Below are 14,763 nucleotides of genomic sequence, written 5' to 3' on the forward strand. Positions count from 1 at the left end.
ATTTCAGCTCTCATCATTTAATCAAAAAGTAGCACATTACCAACAATTGAGATTAAATGGAAAGACATACAGTAGGGAAAATAGGAAATTACATTAGCACTAAACAGTGACAAATATGTCCTTCTTATTGCACTCTTGTCCTGATACAGCAGAACATTTATACATTTATAATGCCCTAATAAAAAAAAAAAAACCTTAAAAACCCAAATGAATCCTTTAGACTTTTCCCATTTATCCTGAGACTTTTGACTACTGAAAATGCTGATGTGGTCTCTGCAATAATAAAAAAAAAAGTATATATTTTAAAGACTTATTTCACTTGTTGATAAACAATGTACAGATCTTACACACTGGTGTAAAGTAAGTGTTACTCCTTTTTTTACTGGTGCTACTGATGCATGAAAATAGCTACAGAGCTAATTAATAGGTAATGACTGTATTTCACGAGTAATGCTCTGTTCAGAGGAAAAAAATTACCGCAATTCACAAACAATTATTGACACCATGAAGCACATGAATCAATGCCCACTAGAGATCTGCACGTTATTTAAAATTTCTTCAGCAATATTTGTCTTTGTTCCTTAGTCCCAGTGTAATTTTTTCTGCCTGTTTTACTGTGAATATATTAAAGGTTACTATGAATATATTGATGACAACTAGAATAAAATGTAAAAGCTAGACTTCTGATGGATAAGTCCAACTATTAGCAGTGGTGTTACTACCAGAGCACTGTAGCCATGGGATTCCATGCAAAGCTCTTTCTTGTATAAGACATTCTTTGTCACAGAATGATCAAGACCTCATCTCCTAAAGGTCCAGTATAACTCTGCTGGAATTCAATCTTTTTTAAGTCTTCCCTGTTGCTTTTTCTGCCTGCAATGGTTTACTGCTGAGAGCAAGTGGAAGGACATGAGGTGGGCAGAGCTGGAGATGGTGTGCCTCAGGCTTATTGAAGTGTCCCAAGGAGACAGATTTATCACTGTCTCTCACAGGGAACCAATGAATTCCTATTGGCCTAATTCTCTAATTATAGCCGTTTGCCTTGTTTTTAGCGTTTCTGTGTAGAGCAAAGGAAAATCATGAAACAGTCCAAGGTACAAATCTGAATTCTCATTTGTTAGCACAGGGGAGAGAACAACACCTCTGTTCTTCACTTGCATAAACAAATATCGAAGACGTACAGGGCAGTGAGGAAGACGATTACCACTGGCTCTCACATTTTTCTTTTTGATTCACATGTGGTTTGAGACATGGCTGGTTTACAGCCTGATATGATACTCCTATACTTGAGGTTTTAACTGCAAATCAATTCTGCTTAGCCCAGAACAAACATCTGGTCCTTGCTTAAAAAATGAATTGAAACAACATCATGCTTGCTATGAGAGCACAGCTACTCAAACACCTGACAACAGTTACCAGTAGCACCTGATAGAAGGGACAGATTTTCAAAAGGATAAATGCCCAGCTGTGACTAGAAACATATTTGGGTGTCTTGCTACAGTTCAGCATAAGAAAACAGCAATCATTTTTAATTTACTAATAAAATTAGGAAAAGCACTTTGGCTTTTGAAAAATCAGGGAGATTCCTCTCCTAGTCTAAATTAATATGAAGAAGAATTTACAAATATTTTCAGATGACCACAGCAGAAAAAAAGCACACCAAACAACAAACATAACCACAAAGAGAAATCCAGAGAAAAAATAGTGCTAAGGTACACATCTTTACACAACTAAGGGAAAATAGATACCTGAGCCAAGTATGCTCTTTAACTCCTTTGAAAATATAAACTCATTTCCAAAGAGCTCACCCAGGGTATTTTCTTCATTCTATTTAGGCAAGTATGAGAAATCATAAAATAAGATTAAAAATTATCTCAGCATACACCTCATTTGCAAGTAGTAGATGGCTGCTCAATCTTGTAAAGATCACTTTTATGTTGAAAATGAAATAAAATCTAGACAGTACTCCGGCTGGAGCTAACTGCTGCTACATTAAATAAGTACAAATATAACTATTTCAAAACTATAAACGATGAAGTAGGCTCCATTAAATGGAGATGAGAGCACAGCCCAGAATATATTCACATAATTTAAAAATAAACATTTAAAATGTATTTATGGGGTGATGAGCAGGAAAGGAGCTGCTCTTCCAAAGCTCTGAGCATACAGCCCTACTGGCTCCTGGTTTTCCAGCTTAATTTAGAGAAAAGGTTACAATCATCGATCTCATTCCACGAGTTGTCAGAAGAGCCAGCCCTACGTATTTCATCATTAAGAAGCCCCACGGAAAAGATGTTTTAAACATTTGCAGTGGAGGTTAACTGACCACTTGCCAGCTGCTCTGTAGCTCTGCCCTTTCTTCTAAGTCAGAAGTATATTAACTGGAGGACAATTGCAGATGATCTCATCCATAATCTACAGTGACAATAACAAACAGCAGATCAAATTAAAAGAATCTTGCAGTCTCCCAAAATATTCAGCTTTGCGTTTTGTTAGGATTATTTATCTATCCTTCCTAAAAATTCTTAGGTACTGCAGATAAGTAAGGTTAAGAGTGGAAGAATATTATTGAAAACTACTTAGTAATATCTGTTTAACTTGTAAACCTACAGTAGATAACATTTTTGATTAGTATATTATTAAAAAGGAAATTACATTTTATTAACATAATTTTGTATATTAAGAAGTTCTATACTTGAAAGTAAGTAATATTTTAACATGAAAATTATCTGATCTCCTCAAATTTAAGCAAAGGGACTCCAAAACATGAGAGGTACTCCAATCTCCTGAATTTTAGGTACATCTATTTTTCTGTGATAAAGGCACTAAGTAACCATATGAATACTTGAAAAATTCTGTTAATAAATACCTACTGTCAGGCACTTATTGTTGTTACTTACAGCAATACTAGTTGATAGTGAAAACATGGAAAAACATTAAATAAAATTATATGCACTTGCTTAACAAATATACCTTACACCTACCACACATAAAAATAAAGATTTTTTATGCAAGAAAGATACTTACATGAAGAAATACCTGGTAGCACAAATGACCCAGCAATGTGGTGTTTACCACAGAAACTATGGAGTGCTTAAAAATGCCTTGAAGTGGAAAAAACACATGCATCTCAGTGACATGATTCATTGACAGATATTTCCATCATAAATATAACAGAAACCCTACCGGCCATTGACAGCAATGAAAGGTGAATGAAAGATTACTGAAATACACCTAAATTGCAGGTATCTTGAGACCTATGTTTCAGTTCACCACAACATTTATTTCTTGACAGTTCAAATTTTCTGTATAATCCAAAGGATTTATTTTGAAATCTAGACAGTCATTTATATCAGGGGACAAACTTTTACTCAGTCTTTTGGAGCACTGACACATTTTAGCTCTCACAACAGATCCATGACCACTAGTCTGCAGCAAGTCTATTGCTCTGATTTGAAAGACCCACCCAAGAAAGATCAAGCACTCAGTTTGGACATCCCTATAATATCACATAATGATTTAAATTAAAAAGGCCACAAATCAGAAAATAAATCCAAAAAAAAAGGAAAAAAAATTAAAAATTTTAAAACATGTAGTATAATTTCTCCATAAGAAAAATATGGCAAGTACCAGTGAAAACACAATTCAGGTCAAGGAGAGCTGACATCAAAAATGAGAAATGTAATAACTTTCCTTCCCTTAGAAAAAATACTGAACCAAACTCTGTTCTGGGCATTTTAGAAATGGAAATATTTGCCTTTCTACTCTGGACACTCAGCTGGATTCAACTCCTCAGCTGACTTCCAGCAGGACTACAAGGCTCTCCAACACTAGTAATCTTGAAGGTACTTTAGATGCAAACCAGGCATTTGGGAAGACCTCAGACAATGGCCTTGAGCTGTCCATGGAAACAGGGGAAGCTGTGGTCTCTTATTCAAGGGTCACACTGTGGCCCATGGTTGCCCAGCCTCTCTGCTGAGGGGTCTCTTGAGCATTGACCAAATTGTGAAAAGCACGCAGGTGAGAGATCAACCTCATGACTATGTCAGTTATCTCTACAGCTCCATTTGCAATTTATCTTGGCTACTTTATTTTTTAAGAGCATGAACAGATATTTTGACCAGGATAATAAAAGATCTCATTTTCACTGAAGGCTCTTCAGGCTGATAGACCATTGAACAGTTCAACACAGTTCATAAGCAAACTGGAAGAACTACGGTCAAGAAAGGAAAGGATGGAGGTGAATGCAAGAAATAGCACATATTCACCAAAGGTTTTCCTAAAGAAGAATTTGCTAGGTATTCAACAAGTTCAAAATCAAAATGGACATTTCTTGGAAAATCTTCACTTTTGTACTCTTATACTGGATTCATTTTTTCTTCTCAGCATGGGAGCAAACCAGGTAAAACTAGGACAAAAAAAAGGGGATTCTAAATACGAAAAGAATTCAGAAGCAACTATCTGTCTTGGGACATCTCTGATCTAATTTTGCAGATAACTTATCAGCTGATCTTCTTCTACAAAACCTATTTATACGCCATCATAAAAACACCCTTCTTATAGCTGTCACACTGTGGAAGCCATTCCCAGAGTATGATTACAAAGATTAGAAACAAGTTTCTTCTTTTTTCTTATTTCTTTCTGAGCTTTTCAAAGTAAATACATTTCCAGTAAATACATTTTCACTTCAATTCATTCTTGTCTTGAGTAAGTTGTTTCCCTAAAAGCATTCTTATTTCTGTTTGATTAGAAACTGTTACTAGATATCATGATATAAACTGACAATAAAAAGAAGAAAAAAATATTGCCAAGAGCTTCTACAGAGTCAAACCAAAAGGTTTGATCACAAAAAATGTGTTGTCTTTATGGTTAGAGTGACAGCACTGGTTCCAGCCTTGAGCTGGATGGTACCTGCTCACATCTACAAAGCCTAATGACTCTAATACTGCAAATTCTTTCTAACCAGGAGAGCGTGTGACAGATTGTACATCAAATGTACAAGAGCTGCTTCTGAGCACTGGAGGTACTTTATAATTCCCTCGGCTCCTCTGCATAAACCACTGTGTAGTGACCTGGAGATGACAAATCCAGGTAGCTGAGTACAAATACATTTCATATTTTATCACTTTTTCAAAAAGCTGGAAATAATGACACCAGCAATCTGCCTTTAACCTAGAACTATAACAAATGGGTCAAAGCTCTCATGGGAGAAGTTGTACAGATAAGATATTGGGTTATGGATATATTTTGCAGTGAAAATAGTGCTTGAGGCTTGCCTTACAATAAGGAGAAAAAAAAACCACCAAAATGAAAACCGAGCATTAAGTGTATATAAAATAATATTATGGGGTAATTAAAAAAAAAAACCAAAAAAAACAAAACCCTATGCAAAATGCCCTGCTTTCTTTTTTCCAGATCTTCTTGAATGGATTTCAAGCAACATCAGCTGAACATAGTAGTATAAACATTTGAAGTACTTACTACCTCTGGAGATTTGCAGGCCCTCTAAAGAGATTAGGGTTCAGTGTATCTGTGCCAGCCTTAATCCACTTCCTGAGATAACAGGCATATAAAATAGGACATATGTGCCACAAATCTAAACCAGGCAAGAAAAATAAAAGGCGAGCCCCAGATCAAGGAGAACCTCTAAGGAGCAGGATCAGACATGTCATACATGCTTTACAAAAGAACAGTACTTCACACAGAGTATACGAAATCAAATCAGATAATCCTTGGTAGAAGAATATGCAGTAAGATTCAGACCTAGATTCTTTTATGTTCAGATCTTATTTACTTCTTTAGCAGGTTCTGATCAGCTGCACTTGCATAAAGCCACTGATGAAGTACCACAAACTTCATGAGGATGGAAGTCATCATTTCATGTGAAAAGGAAAATGGGGACCTAAATTCTTGTTACTGGTTATGATGCATGAGAATTGTGATAACTGAACTCCTCTCTGAAAAATTACCAGGCTACATTCACAGCTTGGGCAGTCATAAAAATAGCCTTTGTAACTGGACAATGTACAGCCCTGACAGAAAAACAAGTATACTGCCCCATGCTGTTGAGGCAGGGAAAAGATTAAAAGATTCACATGGTTCAGAAGGCTGAAGAATGTTTATTAGCAGGAAGCAGCGTCCCTTTATAACCAGGATCGCTAAGGTGAAATATGATTGGTCTCAAACTGAAAACCTTTCACACCACTGGTGCACTACAAGTAGCGCACGGTGGTAGAACATGTCTATAAACAACATGAACAGAAAGAGAGATAATAATTGTTTTCATTCCTTCTCCTAACTTTTCCAGGCTAGGTCTAACTTTCCCAGGCTAGAATTCTCTCTTTTCTCTCTGACTGAACTGAGAATATCCATACATAATATCCTTCCTATATAATTTTTAGAATCAAAAAACAGTTTGAATTGGAAGGAGTCTTAAAGATTACCTAGTTCCAACACAATTTCCATGGGCCAGGATACCTTCCACTATCCCAGGTTGCTCAGAGCACCATTCAACCTGGCCTTGAACACTTCCAGGGATGAGGCATCCACAGCTTTTCTGGGCAAAATGTTCCAGCACATCACCACCCTCACAGTAAAGATTTTTTTTCCAAATATCTCATCTAAATGTACTCTTTCAGTTTGAAGAAATTTCCCCTTGTCCTGTCCTTGTAAAGAAAAAGTCTCTGTCTGTCTTTCTTGTAAGCTCAGTTCAGATACTGGAAGGCCACAGGTCACTATGAAGTTTTCTATTTTCCAGGCTGAACTATCCTAATTATCTTTGGCTTTCCTTGTAGGAAACATGCATTTGATCTTCCTGGTGTCCCTTCTCTGAACTTATTGCAACAGCTCAATGCACTTCCTGTGCTGGGGAGCCCAGAGCTGGATGCAGCACTCCAGGTGGGAGGAACCCAAATATACTCACAGTCTGTATAAGCTTATTTTCAACACTCTGAGCTCCAAAAACAACAAGACAGCTTTTCTCTTTCTACATTTTTAATCATCTTAGGATAGTATATGACAAGTGACAGACTGCAGAAGACTAGACTTTGCATCTTAAGTTTGGTAGGCAACAATTCTGAGTAAGTCTCCTCCTGAGAGACAGCCAGCCTCAGCATACTGCTGCTGGCTGCAGGGATGTGACATGGCTGCACTGGGGCTCACAGTGCCTCTCGCAGCAAAGCCCTGGCCAGGCACACAGCACCAACTCTGGCCCCTGCTATTCATTCAAAAAGTAACAGATATACTAAATTGAGCAAAATATTGGTAAGACAGTAAGTCAAGCTTGTAAGTTGGTGGCGGCTAGCAACGACTAGGAGACACGGGGAGCAACTCAGTTTTTCGGCCTAGGACCAGCAGCAGCACCTCCTTCCTATTCCAGTGACAGAAAAGTAGGTCAGCATGATGGGGCCAAATAAATACCACTATAAATCCCATCTCTGATAAGCTGTCCAAGTTCATTCTTGTTTTATTGCACATTGCTCTGGTTTCATCCAAATCCTTTTCTGCATATGTTCTGTATTTCCTGCAGAGTACCTGGTCTGTGGCAATGCAACCCCTGTGGTTACTTCCCCTTTCCCCAGCACTGAGATGGCACCACAAAGATGTAGTCATTTGCCCTGAAGAGATTCACAGACACAATTTAAACAGAATGTTTAAATATGTAATAATGTACACAAACCACTAGTTCTTGAGAGATTGTATTAATGATATGTTTGTGCCACATTTAGGATCAGGCTCCTTCTAGAAAAAATGGGGACTAGAGGCACTAAACCAAAGTCCCTTCTTGTGTTTACCTATTAAAATCCACCAAATTCCAAGTATTTAGTTTAGAACATAATGAGAACAAAAAGAACCACTACATCACGTAGTATCTCAGTAGTCCTTCTAAAATGCAACGCAGAAGTTTGTAGCTTGCAATCATAATCATTATAGTCATTACTAAAGCCAGAGTTACTCATGTGACTTCTGAACTAAAAGTTTTCATAACTCACAAATTGGGTGGCAGATGATCCTGTTATATTAAAAAAGTGTGTTTACTGCTTGCAGTTCATCCTCAAAGAGTAAATGGTGGTTGCTTCCCATGGTTCTCTCTTGTTACAAACATTAGGCTATTATAAATACACACAGAGAGTACACATAACTACCCATGTAAATGCATGGCGATATCTGTGTGATAAACTGTGGAGGCACACCATGAATTGTAAACACTTATGAGAAATGCATTTCATAAGTAACTGGGATTTCCTCACCCAGGGCTGCTGTAGTGAAGGCACACAATAGATTATAAACATATATGAGAAATATATTTCATAAGTAATGGGATTTCCACATCTCTAGCTGCCCACGAGCACATTTCCCATTTATACGGGAAATGGTCTAACACCTGAGAGCTGCCATTTGCAAAACCAGATTGATAGCAGATTACTTGTGCCCCAGTTCTAAGAACAAACCTTTACAGTTCCTATTCTCTCCTGTGCATATCCAAAATCCTACCACCTTCAGGTCATTTTTTAAAAAACGTAGAAAATTAACATTGTGCACCTTTGGAAAGGATTCATCTTAACCAACTTTATACAGCACAGACATCTACAGCTGAACTAGTCACCAGAAGACCCCTTTGTCATTCACAGGGATAAACTGCCACTTGAAGGACTTAATTCAGTGGTCCAGCTGTAGATAGTTATCTTAGGATAAGACAGGTCCTGTAGTAGCAGTGACCATGAAGAAACCACACCTCTGATGCTGGCATTTATATTGCAGAGATTTATGAACCAGGAGACCTGTCAGAGGTGACTTCCAGGCATAAATGTCTTAGACCTCTAGAAAAGGGGATGTTTCCAGCTTCTTGGTAGAACCTGACATTTGATGTCAACCTTTGAAAACTCAGGAAAACCACCAAAAATTGTGTTTGGGTTGTTCATGGAAGAATTTCCTTACTTCACACTGAAAGTTTTTTCAGTCTCCTTCAACTACTGGTAACTTAAAAACTGTCATATTCAGAGAGGGGGAAAGGAGGGCCTGTAGATCTCCAAAATCTCCTAAAATTATATTTCACTGCAGTGGATAGAGTCTTTAGGTAATGGGGCTCTGCAATACAAATCATTTTTTTAGGACACATAACTCACAAATAGCAAAGCATTGAGGAATTTAGATAGACCATATACATATATATGATTATGCAAACATATGAATATATATTAAATATACCTGAATATGCACTCCCCACAAACTACTCCTCTGCATTTTTTATTTTAATTCCAAACTGCTGCTCATCCATAAGCTAATTTGGAGGATTTTCCAAGGGAAGCCAGTGGTTTTTCTCCTTAACTCTGTTTTCCAACTCATTCACATGGAAGAGAGAAACTGCCTGCAACTCCTGTTCCTACTCTTGCTGAATGAGTCATTTAATTGGGGCTGGTGTTGTTTCCTTTCTCTTTTCTTCTTTGAGAGATATACTGATTAGAAAGATTAGTGGCTGCTCTGTATCCTGCTGCCAGTGGGTTCAAGATTCCAAGTAGAGTTATACTAGATGACCATTTTAAGCACATAATGATTGACTTTGTACTTCTCTGATGCATGAGGAGGAATTACAGTAGTGTGATGCTATAACCCATAATTTAAAAGATTGTGCTAATGGTCTAGTGGAAATTTCAAGATTCTCTAATTTCCCAATCTTTCAGGCTCTTTTTTGAGACCTTTACTTTAGAGACATCAAGGAGACTTTCATTTAAACTGAGAGGAAGCGGTCCAGAGTCCCTGATATGTTTTTGATCCACAGCAAAATTATCCTCCTTTTTGTCTTTTCTCAATTTTCAACAAGTTTGACTGGGAATAGATTACCACACAAAGGTATTTATCAAATACTTAGGAAAGTACTGCAAGGAATAGATTGATGGATGGAAAATGTCTTTCCAACTAACTCTGTGGTTTCTGAATATGAAACCAGTTACAGATTACAGAATGATAGGTGTTGATGTGCTAACAGCGGTTAGGCTCATATATTTTCACAATTTCTTAACTGTTTACTTACTCTCACCCCAGTAAAGCAATGGAGGGACTATTTTTCTCACTCTTTTGAATACAAATTTAAATGCTTTCACATAAATAATCTTCCTGAGCTGTCAGGTTAAATCAGCAATCTTCTAACACACCAGAGTTATGGATAAACCCTTTCTTACACAGTAAGACATGCAGCTTCTGACATTTCAGTCACTTACTGAAACGTCCAAAACAATTTCACACAGTGTAAGCATGGGTTTTCACACAGTACACAGTGTAGTTTCAACCTGTTTTCCTTTAGACCATTTCCTGAGCTAAAAAGGGTGAATCCTGTAGGCAGCATTAGACATAGAAACAGTTTTCCTGTCCTGTGAACAATTTTGAAAGATGGAAGACAATCTTCCCATTTCACACTGTGAGAAGGAAAAAAAAGAAAGGGTGCTTATTTTAATTAAACAACTAAAACTGCAGGACAGGATGTGAGATGTATCTCTGTGCACACACTACTTCATTTTTTGCTTCCTCCAAGCCTGTGTTTCAGCCTGTTCCAACTGGCACCCTTCAAGAGGAAGCTTGGGTGTGGTTTGGGGATAAATCACACCAACAGCTGCTCCAAATAAGTTAAAAACAAGAACTTCAACATCCTTTACTCCCTGTGATGCACTGTGACATAATCCCACCCATTTTGTGCTGTCCTCTACAGCAACCATACCTTCCATTGTGTGCCATATGCTGAGGCAATGAACACAAATCCTTCATTTTCCTGCCATCAAAACATTCTGTCACAACTCTCAACGTGTCCCTTCAAATAAATATTTTAATCATTTAGAGCTTAGAAAACATGCAGAATAATAGTGATATCTTGGGATGCAGGGGAGTCACAGGTTCAGTGGAGACCAGGGTCCAAAGGTATTTATGTGTGCACTGAGGGCCAGCCTACCTTAGAGAGGTCTGATCTGACTTGGAACAGACACACAGGGCTCTGTGTTCAGAAGGCTCTGTGCTCAGCAGTTACAATAAATAAAGCAGCCAAGCTCCATCCCCATAACAGGCAGGACCTGGATACTTAACCAAGTACAGAGGTTCACATGCAAGAAAAAAACCCAGATCACCAGGATTTGGGAATTTAACAGTAGATTATTTACTAGCCTTCTCAGGCCAGTTCCCTCATCTTTCCCCATAGAATCATTCTATGGCTGTGCAAATAATAAAACACTTAATAGATGTAAAAAAGACACCTGGCTCTGAAAGCTTAAATCCCTGTACCAATGTGTATAAAAATGGTACCTGCTGCAAGACCAGTGTTACTGGATTCAAGCAGACTGTTTTCTTCTCTATGTTTTTGACCAGAAAAACCTTTTGTAAAAATTAACTGCAAATTATACGTTCCTGCAAGTTTTCATTTTTGTGAGAAAGGCCCAGATTAGCTTTATGTGAGGACCACACACTCTCATGCACAGAAGATGTTGATGCTGATGAATTGCTGCTTTCAGCTGTGGGATTTAATTACTCTCATTCTCTTACAGCTGGTGTTATTGTGTTGTGATGCGTTTGTCTTCTGACACCTGGGGGGTAGGATGAATTAAATTTACTATATTCACAGTGCCAAAGGGACAGTTTGAACAAGAAATGCTGCAATAAGACCTGCATGACTATGTCCTCTGGCATGAATGATGAATCCAGGTCCTTTAGATCTTGTTTTCTAGACATGCTTACTGACTGGAAGCATTTTAAAAAATGTTATAGGAAAATTACACTAATGTTAGGCCTATTTTGACAAGGTGAAGGAAATGAATTAGTTTATATTGACTGATGTCTATCTAGTCTATGCTCCTGAAGCCTTTCCCTTCATTTTTACAGGCTGGCAGGGTCACTAATCCTACTCATTTTCAGTTTGTCAGTCAATAATCACTTATCTGGCACAACGTCTTTGTAAATGACAGCTGAGACAGGATCTGATGCAAAGCCTTCCTTCCACAATGCCTTCCTAAATACCCATCTCAGCTGGCTGAAAGGACCAAATACTCTATATCTGGTAATGACATGTTCACCAAGCTTGTCATAAACAAGGTTTTGGGGAACTTTACAACACTGCTATCTGTCAAACATCTCTACTTTGATGCCATAATGAAGTCATATGAAGCAGTACAGTCCCTGTTATTGGACATTAATGAGAGTCAAGTTTTTTGTTTTGCTCTAAGGCATTTTAACTGTATCACAAGCAGAGACCATCTGGTTTAAGAATGAATATGCAGTATCTGCTGCAGATGCAGAAATACTTGGGAGAGAAATGGTACTTCCTGGTTTCCAGCTTGCACAGTACCCAATGCTAAAGCTGCTGTGTTGCACACTTAGCTAAATTGCAATTTGATGCTCAATGAATGACTTTTCAAGTTATTACTATCTCATTAATTAATGTTTATTAGTTTGGACTTTATCTCTTCAAAAAGAAGATGAATTTATGTTAAAAATTATTAAAGGATAACATACTTCATTGCATTCTGCAGAGGACTGTGTCAGCTCATCAGGCTTTGTTTACTAAGAAGTCATAGGGATAGAATTTTTTTTTTTTTAGTAATACACATAATTTGTCTCTTGTGTGACAGGTGCAGTCCATGTTTATGAAAAATACAGAGAAAACATTTGCAAAGTGCAAATTTAGAATAACACAGCAGACAATAACTTTTCTGAGAAAGAATTGAGCTGAGAAAGAATGAAACCATCATTTCTAAAGGGCAGGCATCAATTTCACAAATTTTATGGCTGTCACCAGAACCTTTAATTTGGCCTATCTTATTTCTACAGGAATGCCTTTCACTGCAACTTCTGGGAGGAAAAACACAAAAATTATTTGGCCAAGGCTTTTCTGAGCCATGTATAAAACCCAGAAGATAATGGTTTGCAATTTTAAGAAAATCAAGCTGTTAATACTTTGAGTAAATTATACATATGTATCATGGCCTATTTACAAGACTGTAGGTCTATTCATTTAAGTACCTAAATATCTTGAGGCAGCTCCAAGGAGGATGTTGAGCCGACAGCCTTGTCTGCCACACTGAGCTGCCTCAAACATGAGCGGCCCAGAGAAGGTGGGGGCCAGGCTGCAATCCCTAAGAGGTATTTAACTTGAGCATAACTGGCACCAGTGCTGGCAATGCATTGAAAAGTAGTGGGGGCTCTGCCAGTTTATTTGGAATTAAATCAAACAAGATGTTGACTCTCTCCTGAGGGAATGCGATGTGATGCATTTCCTCACTGAAGCTCTCTGGGTTGTGCTGGCTCTCAAGAGTGCCATGTTGCAGTGAGTGAAGCAATTTCCAGCACATGTTTAGAACCCACTCTATGTTTAGAATAGTTAGTTAAGTCAATATGATTAGAGAGCTATCACCTCATTTTCACTGCATTACTGCCATAATCCTAGAAGGAAGATTCATATAAGTGCTCAGGAACAAAATTCCAGGGGAGAAAAATCCATACTACCAACTATCAGCTAATATTACCAGACAACTGTATTTTCTTACTTGATTTCTTACTTTTCTCAGGAGAAATATACCCTAATGCACGAGACCAACACAAGACTCACACACACTTGAATGTTGAATATTACAGCCCTCAGTAGAGCACTATTAAAATTGCCAGACAGGCTTTCAATGTGAGCTTGCTGTGGAGCTAAACATCTCCTTGTGATGCCAATCAGGGCACTTCTCTGGGATGAAGCGCTCCCGAACACATACATATATCCTGAGCAATAAGCAAAGAGTAGAAGCTGGAGCTGTAGCTCAGAGGACTAAGGGATGATGTGAAGAGAGAAAGTAAGAATTTCCCTCTCCTCTGGCTTTTGGGAAAAACATATTGAGTGTTAGACAAAAATGTGAAAATCTCAACCTCGATAACTGAAGCATTCAGATATCCAAACCTGAGGTTATTCTGACTCAGAAAGCAATTGATACATTTGCCTTTCAGGCAGTGCAGGCATCACTCTTCCATACAGATCAGTATGTCTGTCTGTCACCTATTTCAAGGCAGAATTTCTTTTGAGCAGTATCACATCCAAAGAAGAAAGAAAGGATCAGGAACTATCAGTGGCAGGACTGTTGGAATTGTAAGAATGGGAATCCCTCTTGTGATAAATCATTTTAAATGCTCAATGACATCCAATTCAGTGTCTAAACATCACCAGTATAATACAAAAATGTCTCCTCGGCGCATCAATAAAACTGGGTGGGAATTGAGCTCTGTAAACAAGAGACTTGAAACTCGCTCTAAGCTGCAAGACTCTAGTCAGAATTTTGTGTCTCCACAGGAAATTCTAAGCACAACCTAAAAATCTACATGAAACTTTTATATTAGCAAGGTGAAGTAAGTCCAGTGAAAAAACACCGCCACTGACTGATATTTAAAATGGCAATCACAAGAGGGAAAACAGGTTTAATGTATATGGTTTGGCAAAGCTGCAGTCTGCTTCTTTAAGAGTGCATTACAGATTATGAGCATTCTTATTACAATTTTATTGCAAGTTTCAAGGGGCACTCAGAAGGATCTATTTTTTTTTTAAATATGGGTTTATTTGTTTGCATCTTATTTTACAGTCACTCTTCCAGCCTCCAGTTCATTTCTAAAATGAAAGCAACTGATATTTCCATATCAAAGTTTAAAATTAATTTGCTTTGTGGGACATGATTCTTGATGTAAAATACTTCATTTTAATTAGGACATTTAATTTTCTCTAATGGAATCAGGTTCCATTTACTTAATCCAAAACTA

General features: G+C 37.7%; 1 protein-coding gene across 1 annotated transcript in view; it reads right to left on the minus strand.

Moving 5' to 3' along the window:
- DHRSX (dehydrogenase/reductase X-linked) overlaps nt 1-14,763 on the minus strand; it is a 162,661-nt gene that overhangs the window by 14,798 nt on the left and 133,100 nt on the right. The gene's annotated exons all lie outside the window — the stretch shown is intronic.

Source organism: Vidua chalybeata, chromosome 2 (genome assembly GCF_026979565.1).
Source record: "Vidua chalybeata isolate OUT-0048 chromosome 2, bVidCha1 merged haplotype, whole genome shotgun sequence".
NCBI classification, from domain to species: domain Eukaryota; kingdom Metazoa; phylum Chordata; class Aves; order Passeriformes; family Viduidae; genus Vidua; species Vidua chalybeata.